The sequence below is a fragment of the Miscanthus floridulus genome, chromosome 10 (assembly GCF_019320115.1).
Source record: "Miscanthus floridulus cultivar M001 chromosome 10, ASM1932011v1, whole genome shotgun sequence".
NCBI classification, from domain to species: domain Eukaryota; kingdom Viridiplantae; phylum Streptophyta; class Magnoliopsida; order Poales; family Poaceae; genus Miscanthus; species Miscanthus floridulus.
In genome coordinates, this window is record NC_089589.1 from 108,894,226 (window position 1) to 108,912,692 (window position 18,467).

Sequence of the window (18,467 nt, forward strand, 5' to 3'; positions counted from 1 at the left end):
AGCAAAGAGTCGTGCACAATAGATATATTATATCCATTATATATGACCATCAATATATGCATCATACCATAAAAAGAAGAAGAAGAAGAAGAAGAAGCAGCTAGCCCGACATTAATTGTACGGGCCTCCTTGCTAGTTCTATAATATAATACACCAGGAAAGAAAGAAAACCCGAAAAAATTGCCTAGAGCAGCTGCATCTCCACGTAAAAGAGAAGAGTAGCAGCAACACAAAAAGATCATTTTGTGCTGTGGGCTCAGGACTGACGACCACAAGTCCACGACCGTGGGTGTGTAACCTACTCATCACGCATCGAAGACGATGCCACTTTGGACATTGGCCACAAACCCACATGGGTGCATGTTGGGCACTTTTGCTTGTTCCATAGTCCTGATAGCTAGCCCCAGTGGTGTGGACGTACGTACGGTGACTGCTCATGGCATCCTATGCGCTGTCGTGTGTTCTTTCCCATACTGTGTGAGGGCACCCAAGTCTACTTCTTACCAGTAACAGACAGCGACGTACGCGTGCTGTGTTGACGGGATTTTAGGCGACGTGCATCCATATCCAGGATTTCTACGCCCCGGCCGTAGTTCCTGTCTGTATAATACTCTATAATCACGCTCACCTCAATCTATCTTATCTTACGCCGTAGTTCCTGTCTATATAATTTCTTCTAGCTTCGGGTCGAGGACGACCTTATTAATTCCGATCGAGGAAACCATAATATTATGCCAAACCGGTGATGAGTATAATATAAATAAACCATGCATTCCACGTTTTGATTCCGTACGTGGTGGGGACTGATTTTACACGACAAACTGGCGTGCGTACGTGGGGCTCTGATCGCTGCTCAACTTACCATGGATCCACGCCACCTAGGGCATCTCCTTTCGTTTCCAAAGCTAGCGACGAAAAAGCTGGACACTGCCGTGCGTACGTGATGCTCTCGCTCTCCCGATGAAAAGCATCCTGATAAGGCCACTCTTAATGGGATTTCATGAGATTCATGGACAATAAATATGATGACATGACACCGAATTAATAAAGAGAAAAATACATATATGTTTTATAGGAGCAGAGAGAGTTACATAAGGTTGAAACTTTTCTGCACCGTTTCCATTGGAAACTGGAATATGAGACTGGTCTAAGGGCGTGTCCAACGGCGGTAAAAATCACCGGAAAGCATTTTTTATTCATCACACGAAGAGAGAGAACAAAGAAAGTACCTCTCAGTCCTAAAGTAAATGCACTTTTCGAGTTCAAAAGTTGTCCAAAGTAAATGCACCTTTAGATAATAGAAAAGTTAACTCTAGTTGTCTTTTTCTACTTTCTCTTTTCTCGAGTTACAATGATTACAGCTTTGTAGAAACTTACTCCCCTATCAAAAAGCTTGTAAATCTCATTTTTGAAGGTCAAATTAGTGGAAGTGTGAAATTATGGATGTACCCCTCCTATATTCTTCTCCCCACATACCAAAGCTCAAAAGCAATTGAACTTAGAGTATTCCTTGGTTTTCCAATTGAATGTGGTGCTTTTTTATTGGGGGTTCCTACCTAGAAAGCTAATCTCCAACCCACGTTTCCATTTATTTTGAGACAAGATTCAAACCATGGAATTACATTCTTTTCGAGACGGAGGGAGTATATAATTTCTCACTAGAAGTACATTTATTTTGGAACAGAGAGTAACGCGCTAGCGAGTTCTCAAGCGCCAGGCTCGCACAGCTTCCAATGTCACCTGTGTCACTGCTCTCATCTCCTTTTTACTAGCGTTGTCATGATTCTTCGATTTTTTTTCATATTTTATTTTCTTTCTCTTCCATTTGAGCCGGCCATTTGTAAAGGTCATTGAAGACTCCCTAAGTGGGTGTTTGTTTCCTGCAGGCTAAACTTTAGCCTTATCACATCGGATCTTTGATATTAATTAGGAGTATTAAACATAGATTAATTATAAAACTAATTACATATATAGAGGCTAATTTGTGAGACGAATCTATTAAGTCCAATTAGTTCATGATTTTTGATAATGTGGTGCTGTAAACATATGCTAATAATTTATTAATTAGGCTTAATAGATTCGTCTCGCTAATTAATCTACTCCTATACAATTAGTTTTATAATTAGCTAATATTTAGTCCTCCTAATTAACATCCGAACGTCCAATGTGACAAGAATTAAATTTTAGCCCCTAGATTCAAATATCCCCTGAGTCATTCCCAAGAACAACCCGAGCAGGTTAGATCAATAGTGAAATGCAGAATGATATAATAATCGGCGTGGCCTAGTGCACCACGTGGTACACTATGGTATCAAACAATCATATAATAATATACCCCTATATGTCCTAGTATATTGTTCGTGCTAATGCCACGACGATATTTTAGGGACGCAACCAAACAATGATATTTTAGAGACGCTAACGTTATGGTAAAAAACAAAAAAAAATTCTTAAAAATAAAGTAAATTGTGAGATAAATTAAGATTCACACCAAACGAGATTCACGATGAGTTATCGTATTGTTGAACCCATTACAACTGTGCTTAAAGAGCAACATTTCAAATAAATAACATCACAACTATTATATCTTTTGAAGCAATCTAAATCTTTACACGCCTAATAAGTTCTTGTATATCTTCAGGAATGTTGTCTTGAGATTCATTGTCCTTGTACTTTAACATATATACCAAGAATTTGGTCCTCAGTGCATTCACATCCTATATGAATTATTACACTTCGTGTCATCAAATAACAGTTAATCGTAGAATGCCGTGCTAACGCTACGGTAAAAATAAAAGGATAAAAAATAGGCCATTCAAACTATATAAGGTGTACTGTATGTATGAACTTTTATGTACGTACAGGGCACAGCCATAAAAGTTCACTTGTCCTTTTTTCTTTCATACTAAAATATATAATACAAAATGGGTTGAAGGTTCTCAGCGGGTGCATTTTCTTGTGTCATTTTCTATGGATGTTTTATTAGCTCTTGATTTTAATGGATACGAATTCTTCAGCCTGTTCGCTTGGTCGTAAACGATCGTGGATTATAAGCCAGAACAGTATTTTTCTCTTACACCAAACCAGCCAGCAGTAATAATTCATGATCGTTTCAGCCGAAACGAACAGGCTGCTTGTGTGTATTTTTCTAGGTGCACAATGATGAGAGGCTCTCAGCGGGAGACCTACTATCAGCCTGTTCGTTTGGCTGTGGCTTATCATAAACGATCGTAAATTTCCAGCCGGAACAGTATTTTTTTCTCACACAAATCAGCCAGCAGTACTTTTTTACGAACCAACAACGAAACGAACCAGCCAACTGAACAGGCTGTATAATTTTAATTAGTCCATTATAATAGAGAAGATAGGAGTTTACCCAAAGAGTGGGCGTTTGACGTCTCAGTGTGAACATGTTTATTTGTGGAAAATCATTTCGTCAACAATCTCTCGAGTTTGTCGCTCGTATGTATCTCTTCGTTTCCTTTGAGGGCTAACCTGTCCCCCTAATTGGATCCCACTAGTAGGTTGCTTCTCCTCATAATATATCATCCTGTCTCCATTACTGATCCATTAGTAGTTTTTTTTTAGAATTATACAGTACAACGCAGACGCTCACAACATGCACGCACATTTACCCTTATGAACACGTGTACGCAAATCCAACCCCTATGAGTACCTCCGAAGGACTAAGCCGGCAGATCGAGATTCACAAAGTCACCACTGGCACCACGCTATCGACGCGGACGGCGCCTCGCTATTGACGCCTACCACTGAAAGCATAGCGCCGTTAAATCCTGGAATAAATCCAGAAAAATAACAGGTTCCACCACAAGGAACCTAACCATCTAATCGCCATCCATTAGTAGTTGGCTCTCCTTATATAACTAATCAGGACCGACTAACTTTACTATCCCTATTCATTTACAAGCACAATACCAACTTGGATACTCTGTAAATTTTTTTAGAAAAAACTTGGATACTCTATGATCTCCGGTTGTGATAGATGATTACCAAGTAATCTATATGTTTTTTAGTCCTTTACATTGGATCTCATGGGTCCTTAATGTGTATTTAGTTGAAACCTTAGCTTAAGTTAAATAAGGTCTTGTTGCATCTTTTCGTTACATCGTGAGTCTATATTTTGGCTTTTATTTTTTTATCTTATTAGTTGTTGTAATTTTTATCAAGTGTTGAGTTCAAATACTAGTGTTTATTGCCTACTATTTTTTTCAATTTCCTTTTATATTTTATTTCAAATATATTTAAGGTTTTATTGTCCACTCTTAGTTACTATAATGGCATAAACATTTTTTTTCAACCAGCACCACAACGCTCAAGATGCACGTTGAATTTTCTCTATCAAATAATCATATGTGTAATGATATTGTTTATGTAATAATTTTCTAGTCAAAATGTACAAACTTATATAAAATAAATGTAATTTAAATGGAATTGTTGGTGCCACTGTTATGACCGATAAACTATGGAAGTACATATTTATCACTAATCTATAAACATATGCTAGGTATATAGGGTAATTTTAAGGTTATTTAATTTGTTTCAATAATAGCTTGTACCGGTAACTTTATAAGTACATTTGACAAATATTTTATTTATGTTTTTAGGGTCAAGATGACAAATTAGAGGGGGCTAATAGTCTTTTCTAATTCTAAATGCTATAGCTATTCAATATAAATGCGGAATTAAACTAAACGGTCTAGCCAAGACTACATCCCTCTATCTATATGTTTTCTAGCACCTTATAAAAGATCCTAAACAAAGTACTAAGGTGCCGAGCTAGTGAGAGCTCACCTAATCAAGTCTAGTTAGCAAGGTCATACAAACCTATACACCTAGTCAAGCAAGCTCAAAAGAGCTCCTACACATACTAATAAGCAAGCAAGCACTAAGCACAAGCATTACTATGCAAGCACAACTTTAGAGCAACCACTTACCTACACAAGCTAAACAAACAGAGCAACAACACTAGCACATGTAATAACAAGTATGAACAAGCTAGTGAGAGGGATTGCAAACTGAGCAGGATACACAAGTTGACACAATGATTTTTATTTCAAGGTTTGGTGGTTTGCCAACCACTTAATCCCCGTTGAGGCAAGTCCTTTAAGACTACCACTTTTCTACAAGCTATGAGCAAATCAAGCTTGGTCCCCAACTTGGGCACTCGTGTATAAGCCGGTGTGCCACCAAGGTCCTCTTCACACCTCACTTCTACTAGAGTTGTTCTTCATGATCTCCCACGGGCAAGCACAACACCCCTCAACAATGTGATCTCACTCCGGAGCACTGCACAATCTCTGTGCATCATACGACGAAGTAAACAAGCCACCACATCGTCAAGGAGGTGGCAACCTCCAATGTAACAACCACCACCATCTTACAACATGAACATCTAGTGCCACTCGATGGAACCTCAATGCAACACACTAGGAATTGCTCTACCATGCTTGAAACTTCACCGACATGTTAGAGTACACTACACAAGGGCAACATGTCCCCAAGGTGCTAACCAACCCCAATGCCCGACCACCCCTTTATTTATAGAGGTGGCCATTCAATTATCTGTTGGGGGGCAAAACCCGCAGCTCAGCCAACCTAGCGGTCTGATCGCCAATGCTCCAACGGTAAGAAAAATGGCCATGCCAATGTCTCTTTCGTCCAACGGTTGAATCACCTTTTGTCTGGTGGTTCTTCCTTGGTGACCACAGAATAAATTTGGTGTCCACCGGAGAGCTCTAAAACTAGGATTTTAACCATAAGATAACTCTGGCCTTCACACCGGATAAAGTGCCATGTTTGTTTGAATTAAACCGAAGCTTCCCGTGTGCTTAGGCGATTGGTGGTCTGACTAGCCGACCTGTGCTATCAGACTGTGTGCCACCATTCATCCATCCCTTGGGACAGTGCTCGCATGGCTTCAGTGCCCCTCCATGTGCTAGCCTCCGGAGCATGCGCTCTTGCTACCAGGCCACAGTCAGACTGGCCCATATAGCCACGGTTAGACCGCCAGGCTCAACAAAGCTTGACCTCTTTCTACGGTGCCTCCAACTTCTAGACCACCAGATGAATCCTGTGGTGCAATGAGCTCCTCCAATTCCACTAGCTGAGCACTTTCATCAAACACAAGCCACCTCTCCACCATGACTTTAAGTATTGCTCACACTACTGCACCTGTGGACTAAGTATCTATTCATCTCACATGAAACACATTAGTCCACCTAAGGTTGTCACTCAATTACCAAAACCAAACTAGTACATTCAATCTTCCTCTTAATTCATGACAGCTCTACAAAGATATAGAAATTAAGCTCATTCCAAGCTAGCTCTTCACACAAGTGCAAATTGCTAACTTGGTTTGGATTTTATACTTGTCCAAGGATTAAGATCAATTGTTATGATTTGGATAAGCACCACAAAACCCGACTTGGTAGTGATAACTCCCCCCTATATGTGTGCTCAAATGTTTTGGCTTTAAGTTTTACACACGTGCATAAATATAAAATTTGTGGGAGATTTATCACTATTAAGTGATGCTAAGGCATACAAGATAGAAATGTACCTTGTAGCGTGTATACCACATTGAAACCATATTTAGCATCATCACCTTGCTAGACACAAGTAAAACTAGATACCACGTGAGATCAACATTATAAACAAGGTTCTAGTGATCACTTGCAAGTTAAGACTAGGCTATAGGTACCTCAAGTAGATCAAAACATCACTCAAGTCTTAATCTAGCAAACATTTCACACAAGCATGTAGAAGTTTAATACATATGCAATGCAAGCAAGCAAATGTGATGCACAACTCAAATGCATCAAACAATTAATTCATGAGCTTGCTCCCCCTACTTGTGTGCTTCTCTTGTTTAAGAAATTTGATCCCTTTCATTTCTTCAATGTTTAGCTCTAGATACCGATCCAAACCTTATCCTTGATTTGCTCCCTCTTTGTCCATGTCCATGTCCATGTTGAAACTCTAGCCTTTGTGCATACACTTCCATTTATTTCATGTCTTTCATTCTCCTCTTTGTGTATACACCTTCATTTCATATCTTTCTGCATAACTTCTCTCGCTTCGTCATTAATTACGACAAAAGGGTTGCACCAAAGCTCTAGGAAAGTTGATACCAATTAAATCTTGCATTTTTATGGGCACTACTTATATGATAAGTGGCTTCAAACAACTTGATAGTATTTGAGATCTTGTAGGTGAGGATTGCTTTCTTGTTTTGGTTATCACTTAAAGTTGAGGATCTTGTAGGATACTACTTGTAAGCTTGATCTAGACACCACTTGTGAATAGCATTTGTGAAAATATACAAGTTGAGATACCACTTGTAGGTGTATTTGATATCCATTTACACTATTGTCTTCTTTCTTGAACTTGATTGTTTCCATGAGCTTATTTCTCTTTGTTTTGAACTAAATTGATGCGCCTAAGCTTTCAAGTCTGGTTTCAACCCTCTCTAAGCTTCTTCACATGCATTAAGCAATTATCTTATTGAGGTTGTACTTGTCACTTGATTGTATTCCAAAATAGATCAAGTACTTGGGTTCACTAGCTCATGAACAAACTCATATTGCTACCACTATATTTGATCAACCATTCAAGCAATAGTGGTAGAACATGAATTTGAAAATCTCATTAGTAATGAATGTCTCTAATAAGCATGTACTAAATGCACTAACCTCATACTAGTAAGGGATGTATGAACATGCACATTTCAATGATACCTTTGCTATGTTGGAGAAGAGAATAGTCACATAGATTCCAATTTCACTTCTTCAATAGCAATGTGAAGTCCATTTGAATGCTTGGTGAAGACGGAATGTCTTGATCCACCTCGTATATCTATCATTTGTGTTGATCTGGAATCGAGATTGGAATGCCTTGCTCTGCCTAATCATGAATAGTATGTGCCTCATCCCGCTAGCCAAATCTCTACCGTCTTATTGATCGAAAGCTAGGGATACTTATTTCTTTTCTTGATGATTGAAAAGCTAGTTTGAATTAGTTGATCTGTCGATATAGGTGCATGCCCCATTTCACTCACCAGTGAGCTTGTCTATTACTTTGCAAATGATAGTTAAGGGTCATGTATCTCTTTTATTTACTTCTGTTGATGTCTAGAACCGCTTAGCTATTAGTTAAGGATAGCAATGGTGATACCACTTGTGTGCATACCATCTGTAAGAATAATACCATGTGTTTTTGCCATAAGGTTTTTTGACTGTTGGGATAGGTATTGGCAGGTGGACTATCTGACCGCCTGGAGGCGTGGTCTAACCCCTAGCTCTACAAAGGTGCGGGTTCATGTTTCTAGCAGCTAGTTTTGGGGGCTCCCCTCTTAGTGACTTGGCCTTACTGTAGACTCCATGAGAGCTCCAGTTTCATCTCTCCTCTCATATTCTTGATTATGACGCAATATTTGGAGATTGGTTGAGAGACTCTAATGCAACACTTTGAGAGAGTGATCAAGTGGCACTAGGAGGTTAATTTGCAAGTGGGTTGTGCTTGTTACTCCCTTAGAGGTTGTCATCTTATACACGTCTTGGTGGCTACGGCTCTGTCGAAACCCATGTGAAACTTGTGCGGTGCTCCGGATGAGATTGTTTGGGGATGTTCTACTTGTCCCCACTAGAGGAAGGTGAAGAGCTACTTTAGTTGATTGGAGGTGTGGAGAGTGCCTTGTCAATTGACCAACTCAAGTCTAGTGCTCACATTGTAGCCTACCTTGTGAGGTAGTCCAAGCTAGCTGGCTTGGGAGCTAGTGAGAGGAGTGGCAATCCGTGGACTCACCTCAATGGGGAGTAGGTAGTTGGCAAGGCACCATACCACACAGGAGAAAACTAATTGTGTCATCTTTTGTCTCCCATTGGGTTGCACCTTCCTAACACTAGCTCTTTACTTGTATTATCTCGTGGTAGTGATGTTGCTTGCTAGTGTAGCTTTTTGTTTACCTCTGACCCCTTGCATGTGTAGGGGCTCATGTGTTTTCTTGTTGTTCAGGTTGCATAGGTTGGTTGACCTTGGAAACTAGACTTGTGTAAGAGCTCTTGCTAGTCACCCTAGTTGTCGCATTGCTTTGCGTATGGTGCTAAGGTGTATGAGAAGGGGAAAAGTCATTATTTAGTCATTACTTTAATTTTGCATTTGTTTTGGCTAGGATTCACAATTGAATTTTAGAAATGACTATCCCAGCCACCCTCTAGTCTAGCACCTTGATCCTACACCTAGTGCCCGTGAACGAGGACTTGAAGGCATTGCAATGACCATAGATGACTACTTTTCCTACTATGACTAAGTCGACTACATCAACTGTATAGATGAAAGCTTACCCATGAAGTGAAGCTATTGAGGGCCCAAGACCACACAAAAAGCTGACAAAAGTGAAATCATGATGACTCCTCGAATGTTGTTACCGAAGACCAATCAAATACAAAAGCATCCCCGGTTGATCCTTGTGTAGATAAAATTAAGTGGTGTGCATGCTCTTTTCTCCATAGGGTTTTTGGGATGGAGTTTTTAGTGATACGTACATGTCTAGGTTGCAAAGGTAAATCCTCGTAACCAAGTCTGAGTTGTAAACTGAGCCCATTTGGTCATATTCAGCTATTATGTCTTCTTGTTCCTTTCAAATCCAAATAATTGAGGGCTAGTTAGTAGGTATAATGGCATAATTGTGAGAATTTAGGGCATGTTTGTAATTATGGGGTTCATTTATAATTCCAAATCCCACCGAGTGAATATTTGAAAATAACCACCTAACTCCTCCCCTATAAAAGGGGGCACAAGGTCATGGTAGAGGGGAGACTCTTGGCCTCTCGTTCCCTCACTCCCTTCTCACTATATTCTCCTCCTCCCTCTTATTTAGCACTAGACCAACATGACATCACTAAAAAGGTGCATCAGAAGTTAGCAACAAATTATAACTTTCCAACTGATGAGGAAATAATATTAAAATTGTATTACCATATGTTATTCAATGATCCATGTATAATTCATAGTTTAAACATGGTAATACTCTATTTTATTAGTATGGTACTGACTATGGTGTAGGCAAAATATTAAGTTCTTGATGTGCATCTCTAGTGCTGCTCCTGAACTCAATCTAAATTAAAATATATTTTTATTTGGATTCATCGAAAAATGTTCTTAAATTTTCTACTTCAATCCACCTATCTTTCACTTTTCTTTCTGTATTTCTTCCTCAATTAACTTGTCAAATGTCTAATCAGGATAGCCATAAAAACTTTACCAATCCCATGTAAAGTGAGTAGTGAGTTGGACTTCACTGCCAGTTAGTCCCTACTTGCGCAATCCTGTGAGCCATCTTATGTTGTAAAAGAACAATATTACCCTTTCCAATATTCACAACCCTAATTTTGAAGCCTTTCATTTTCACGAGACCATCCATGCAAGCACATATTGGCATAAAGCAAGAAGAATTTCACGGAAGAGATCGTGGACTTTGGAGGACTCCATTGATTTTATATGTCAACTGATTTCTGAAATGGTAAAATCATGCTCCTGTTATAGAGTTCCATGAAGTAACTATTAGTCATTTCAATGTTTGATTTCTGAGCCTCTTAGTAGAGTAACCTTCGGCTACCCATCAACACACCAAACGCCTCTGTCTAAGGATGTGGTCTTTAAGAAATATAAACAATTTTGATACAAGACTTGTGATCATAGTGTTGACCATCATAGTTTTTTTATCAAGGACTATTTTTATTGTTTTCAGCTCTAAATTCATCTACAACTCTGCATTGGTATTGTCATTCAATCATATCACTCTTCTAGAGTTTTTGGAAGTATTCCCAACCACACTTCTTCAGGATTTTTTGTACTTCTTTAACCAACTTAGAATTTTCCGGTGAGCCAAATATCCAGCCTCCACAAACACCTGTATTATAACAACTTTAGGATTTTTAGTACTCCAAAGTAAGATTGATTAGGTTTAAAAATACTACCCTTAGCTTACTATACAGTGATATTTCTTTTATCAATACTATAAATGAGCGAAGGAATTAAAAATTATCAATCACTAAAAAAACATTCTACCCACTTTAGATTCACAAGTGAACCCACAACGTAAGGAAGTCAGGAACATATGAAACAACGCGTGTTTCTCTCTTGCACCCGCGCTCTGCTCACGTTTTTTTTCACCGACCGATTTCCTTACCCGCCCACGTGTACCCACGGCGGTTTCCTCCTCACTCGTTTGCTCGGATCCAACCGCTGAGTCGCGGTCGGGTAACCAATCGCGGAGACACAGTCAGGGCTCAGGGCGTCAGGCGCTAGGCAATGGTTTCCTCCTCTCCACTCGAATTCACGGCGCAGCGGTGGCTCCCCCTTCTGCATGCTCCGCCGCTCCCACCTCCCACCTTCCATATGCTAGCGGGCGACGGCCAGCCGGTGGGTGGCTGCGGCCTGCCCCTAGGGGCTGGGTCCTGGGGCCAGGGGCAATTTGGTGAAGATCACCCCTGCAAGTTTCGCGCCGCCGAGATGGACCAGCACACATGGAGGGTGCGCCATGCGTGGGAGAGGGATCAACGCTGCCTACTCGACCTTGCAATTGAGTCCGGCTTCGACCCCGACCTCCATGTGGCCGAGGGCATGAGGTTGGCGGCAGCGGCACTCTGCTGCTCATTCGCGTATAGATGGGCATCGGGCCGTGCCGGCCCGGCCCGGCGGCACGGCGTGCCATCCCTGCCCGACGTGGTGTCGTGCCTCATCGGGCCACCATGCCGGTCGTGCCATGCCGCTGTGAAAGCTCTAGTTTGGTTTTGGTGAATTGATGAAACCCTAAGTGCTAACCTAGTTCATCAAGTGATCATGAGATAGGTAGCACACTTCAAGTAGAGAAGCAAATGAAGATCATAACATGACAATGGTGATAGCATGGAGATGATCAAGGGCTTAAACTTGAAGAGAAGAAAGAGAAAAACAAAAAGCTCAAGGCAAAGGTATAACTTGTAGGAGCTATTTTGTTTTGGTGATCAAGACACTTAGAGAGTGTGATCACATTTAGGTTTGATAGCCGTACTATTAAGAGGGGTGAAACTCGTATCGGAATGCGGTTATCAAAGTGCCACTAGATGCTCTAACTCATTGCATATGCATTTAAGATCTAGTGGAGTGCTAACACCCTTGATAATATTTGTGAAAATATGCTAACACATGTGCACAAGGTGTGTGCAGGGTTGAGATGGGTTTGGGTCCCTCTCTCCCTCCCGCCGAGCTTGCTCGGCGGGATTCGGCGCTTTCGGGAAAATGAAATGCCTATTTTCTATTGCGCCGGATGCAAATTCTTGGTGGTTGGCGCATTGGAGCGAGGGTGAAGAAGTTAGAGGAGAAAGGGATTCGGTCTCACTGTTTAACAGTGACCGGACGCTGAGTCCGAAACGACCGGACGCTGAAGTAGTGCGTCCGGTCAGGCTGTCGATCGGCACAGTGCTTAGGGTTAAGCACCGGACGCTGGGCTGCGTCCGGTCGAGTTGACCGGACGCGTCCGGTCATGATCGGGAGCTTACTGTAAATGACCGGACGCAGGGGCTTCAGCGTCCGGTCAGTTCGAAGAAGCAGCGTCCGGTCGAGGCTGATGACCGTTGAGTCTGGACACGTGGCTGACATCGAGTGACCGGACGCTGAGGGCCAGCGTCCGGTCAGTCTGACCGGAGCGTCCGGTCAAAACGCGTTTTGCCCAGTGAAGGGGTATAACGGCTCTATTTGATTGGGGCTCTATTTATAGCCCCATGGCCGGCTCAAGCTCACTCTCTTGGCCATTTCTATTGACATAGCATACTTGTGAGCTTAGCCAAAGCCCTCCCACTCATCTAGATCATTGATTCATCATCATAGTGAGATTGGGAGTGAATCCAAGTGCATTGCTTGAGTGATTGCATCTAGAGGCACTTGGTGATTGTGTTTCGCTGCGGATTTCTCTTGTTACTCTTGGTGGTTGCCGCCACCTAGACGGCTTGGAGCAGCGAGGATCGTTGAGCGGAGGTGGTGATTGGCTCCGGCTCCGATCATGGTGATTGTGAGGGGTTCTTGACCTTTCCCCGGCGGAGCGCCAAAAGGTACTCTAGTAAATTGCTTGTGGCTTGTGTGATCCTCATCTTGTGTTGGTTGTGCGGCACCCTATTGAGGGTTTGGCGAGTGATGCCAATCAGCGCGTGAACCTCCAAGTGAGTGAATCGCCACAACGAGGACTAGCTTGCCGGCAAGCAAGTGAACCTCGGTAAAAATCATTGTGTTCATCATTTGATTCCGAGGTGATTGGTCTACATTGGTATTCATCATTGTGATCGATTGGTTCCTACCACTACACGGCGGTATAACTCTCTTGCTCACTCTTATATTACCGCAAACTAGTTATCAAGCTCTTTAGTGTAGTTAGTTGTGAGAGCTTGTTTGTTTGATTAGTGTTGCTCTTTAGTTAGTCTTTGAGAGCACACTAATTTAGCTAAGTGTCATAGCTATTGTGTGGATATACACTATTCGAAATAGAATTGTGGTAGGTGGCTTGCATTTTAGTAGGCTAGCGCAACACTCGCTTCGCCGCATAATTGTCTAACATATTTTGTTAAGTGTTGTTGTAGAATTTTATTAGGCTATTCACCCCCCCTCTAGCCATTAGGACCTTTCACGCTGGCGTGCTCATGCCTGGCCTCTGGCCCAAGGCACGGCCCGTGGGCCGTTTGGCCGTGCCGTGCCGCCCGCTGGCGTGCTCGAAGCTAGCTGCCGAGCTCGAGACGACGACGACGTATGGAGATTGGAGAAGCCGACGGCCGTAGAAACGAGAGACAGAGAGAGAGAGGAGGTGACCTCGTAGGCCACGGCGAGTCCCTAGGGGCTGGGGCCGGCGTGGGAACACGGAGCTCGAGGCGCTGGGGCCGTCGCCCGCCGAGCTCACTCCCAGGTCCGGCGTCCCTAGGGCTGGGGCCGGCGCGTCGAGCTCACTCCCAAGGCGGAGCTCGGGGGATCGGGGCCGGATCTGGCGCTGGGGAGGTGCCTGGCCGGCCGGGCGGCAGCTGCCGGTGCAGCGGGTGGGGGAGCCGGGGAGGGGGCTGCGAGCCTGCGACGCTGCGTCGCGCCGTCGCCGCATCGGGGTGCAGCGGGTGGGGTGGGTGTGGCCGTGTGGGGGGCGTGGGGCGTGGGGTGTTAGGGTTTGGGAGGGGGTATAGGTGTGGGGGGCTGGGCCTCTTAGCAGGCCGGCTGGCCGGGCCGCCTCTTGGACCGGGCCGTGCCCGTGTCGTGCCGCGGGCCTGGAGGGCGGCCCAGGCACTGCCTGGTGCCTCGGGCCGGGCCGGCACGGGCACGGTGACCACCGGGCCGTGCCGTGCTCGGGCCGGGCCAAAACGCCGGGCCATCGGGCCGCGGGCTGCATGTACACATATACATCTGCGTGGTCGAGGGCGCGACGGATCTACACGGCGACGGCGCTCTGCTGCACGTCCACGCGGATGGCGGCGCTGAACCCACCACAGCAGGTATGCCCGCCCCTTCTCTTTCCTTCCTGCTATTCAAAATCGAGGACCACTTTGTGTCCTTGCAGGAATAAAGGACTCATGTATTGTAGAGAAACTGAGCCAAAGTGGTTGATACAAGATCCACAGTTTGGGGTAAATCTATGTGTCTACCATTTATTTATTTTTAGGCAATGTATCAAGTGCAAATCAACCTCTCCGTGCAAACCGTGCAAACCAACTGCGGGGGAGAGGTGGGAGGGGGGATTTGCAAAAGTGTAATTACGCCCGCTCCTAATTACACTTTTGCAAATCCCCCCTCCCACCTCCCCCCGCAGTTGGTTTGCACGGTTTGCACGGAGATGTTGGTTTGCACTAGATATGTTCCCTTATTTTTAGGCATCGTATAATTTGGTTCGACTGTTAGTAATATATGTTAATTATTCGTTAGAGGTTACATGTTGTTTGGTTTGGATAAACTGCAATCAGATTCCATGGATTGTATTGCCAGCCCAATCCAATCAGTAGGCCATTACCCCCATGTGGTATTTTGGTTTTTTTATGCTACATCAACGATCTTGGTAAAAGCCTATTCAGCGTAAAAGTAGAAACCTAAAAATCTCTCTACTTTTATAACTATATTGTATTCTGTAGGATTATAACTGGTGTGCATTTTATAACTTTTACATGACAAGTAGTATTTGATAGAAGTTGTACTCAACTGCAAAAGTCATATACTTTTTACCTCCTACTATCAAACTGTCCTTCGTGTGCACATGTGCATTGTTGCATTTTGCTCGATAATATGAAGCCTTAAGTCAAGTGCATTGTCAGTTTAATTGTGGTACACTCCTCTTTGGAATGACAACCTTAACTTTTTGAAAATTTTCCTATAAAATCAGATTAGTTTTGTAATTAGTCTATATTTAATACTGCAAATTAGTGTCAAACATCCGATGTGACGTGGACTAAACTTTAGGAGATGGAACCAAACATCTCCTAATTTTTTTGGCTCGAGTAGCTCCTTGTGTGTCAATGAGAGAGAAAAAACAGGAGGAGCCGCATCAAGTGGAATCCATACCAGAAGGCTCTTTCTGTAGCATGCATTCATTCGTACGCATGGGATCGTTTAACCAGCGGTACGTGCCCGCATGAACCAACAGTCAAGAGCCATTAGGTCGGCACGACCAATGGGACTATGGGAGCACCCAACACAGGCCTTTGGTCTTGTTATTAGGAATAGGTCCCACTGGCCACTGCTCTTGTCACCTTCAGAAAACTTTGCTTTCCCAGCATTCAAATTGGAGCTCCCATGGCTACGTAACGCACGCCTCAGTGAGCGCTCGTTTTTTTCTATCAGGCGAAGGCATCAGTACTTCTGCCAGACTCCCATCCACCCTCTCGCGTTGAGGCATTTTTTTAAAGGTTTGTCAAGTTGAGGCTGGCCTGACCAGTTTTCTGATGAATCTTCTCGGGTACTCTGTTCCAAACTGTAAAATGTTTTGGTTTTTACGTTCATAACTTTTGTTGCGCGTATAGATATACGTTATGTCTAAATACATAATAAAAACTATGAATTTAGAAATGCTAAAATGTCTTATAATTTTAGAAGGAGGAAGCATGTACTATGTATGTTACTATGGTTTTCTTAGACTATGATCTTTTGCTTTAGGCAAAATTTGGTGCCGCTTTTGCCATAGGCCACTAAAAAGAAGTTGTCTTGGCTGGAAACCATTACAAAATCATACATATTTGTTGAGTGACACTAGAGCTCACATAATAAATAATATATCAGAGCGACTAGTGTCCGGACGTCCGGTGCGATGATGCGTCCGGACGCCCGCGCAGCCTGCCCCCGTGCGCTGATTTTAATCCCACCCCGAACGCGCACCCATCCTATCACAGCGCCCATGCGTCCACACGACTCGCCTTGCACGCGCAGCCCGCCCTGTCCGCCTAGATTCGAGGCCGTTCGCCCCGTCCCGTACACGCACCCCGCCCCATCGCGCCCCGCCCGGTGGCCCCCACTGCGCCCCGTCCGCAGGACACTGGCATGCCGCGCACCCTGCCCGCCGGCCCACAGCTCGTCGCGCCCCATCATTACCCAACGCCCGTGCCATGTCACCATCACTCTTCGCGCCCCTTGACTCTCTGAACAACATGAAACACAACATAAAACACCTGAACGCAACATCCATACGAAACGAATGAAATATCTACAACATACACTTGCAACGTATGTGTAAAACATATGCAACATCAGATAAAACACACTTGCAACTTGCAACATGGAAACACTTACTGCAACATAAGACTGAAAATAGCTGAAACATTTGGAACATATTGTTGCAACATCTGTGTGAAACATATGCAACATCCATATCGAAACGCTTGCAACATACGTCTCGAACAGATGAAACATTTTGAACAACACCTCTGAAACACTTGCAACATGTCTCTGAAACACTTGCAACATGTTGCGACATCCCCGATCTACTTTTGTAACATCCATATGAAACAATTGCAACATACCTCTGAAAGATCTGAAACACTTGAAACATACACTTACAACATGCACTTTCATCACAACATCTTGCTGAGGTCGTGCGTCACGGCGGCCACGGCATCAACAGCGGCCATGACCTTCTGGTGAGGAAAAACGGTGGCGGCGGTACCTCAGCAGCACCCCGGCGCGTAGCAGCGGGGGCGCGGCGCGCAGCGAGCTGGAGCGCGAGCGCGGTGACGAAGGGGGCACAGCGTGGGTTGGGAGCGCGGCGCGAGATGGGGTGCGCAGCGAGGAAGACGGCAGCAACCGAGCAGCGAGCGCACGCGCAGCCGCACGCGATGGGCGAGCACGGGAGTAGGAGATATTTTGAGAGAGATGGGAAGACAAGGAAGCAGGGGCCTGTTGTGCTGCAATACCCAGAAAGCGGCGTTGCATTAGCGATAATATATTCACCTCAAATAAGGCACAAAACACATAAATCTTGATAGAAATATCCTTATCCACCTACACTAATATAGCTAGCAACATACTGTTGAAAATTGAGGCTACCAACAGTCAAGAACCATTAGGCCATCCTTTCCTAGTTCCATAATCTCCTCCCCCTTCTTGCTATGCTTTATTTATTCATTTATTTGTATCTGAACCTTGCTGTTTTATTTATATATGTCTCTGCATTAGGGGCTCATTGCCCCTCCTGATCTTTCAAAAAAAAAAAAAAGAACCATTAGGCCGCCGGCACGACCAATGGTACGTAATATGAATGAACACATCATATAATTTTTTACTTCGAAAATTGAGGCTATAGGGACCTAACCCGTCGGGAACCCACGACATATCATCGTGCTCCTCGGGAAAATCTCGCTCAATAACCGCGGAGATTCCATCACCGTCATCACCATTGCTGCTCCGCTTGCTGGGATAGGATTACGAAGCGGGCGCCGACACCATCGAAAGATGCGGGCGCTGCAGTTGCGGGCGCCGCCGCCGTCGCACAGCCAGCGGCTTCCGGTTTCTTTTCCGTGCGACGTGAGCGAGTACGAGAGCACAGGCGCACAGATTCCTCATCCCATTCGGTAGGGATTTACGTGGCTGCCTATTAAAATCAAATATAATAATCAGTTTAGTGTCCCTAGCATATTATAGCATATTAGACATAGGCTCCGTTCGTTTCGTGAAAAAACAAGTTGAAACACTGTTCCGGCTGATTTGTTGTGAGATAAAAGTACTGTTTCAACTAAAAAAACAAGCTAAAAAATGAATTATAACAGAAGCGATGAGGGCCATTATTTTGATGTCTTCTAGCGAAGACATTTTTTTAGTGGCCTGTGACAAAAGCCGCACATTTATAATGTCCTCCGTCAAATTTTTCTTTTGCTCTATCAATACAAACACACAATGTAGGCATCTTTCATTCAAAACAGTTTTTTTTTATTTCAACTTACTGCAGATTGATAAATTATGAA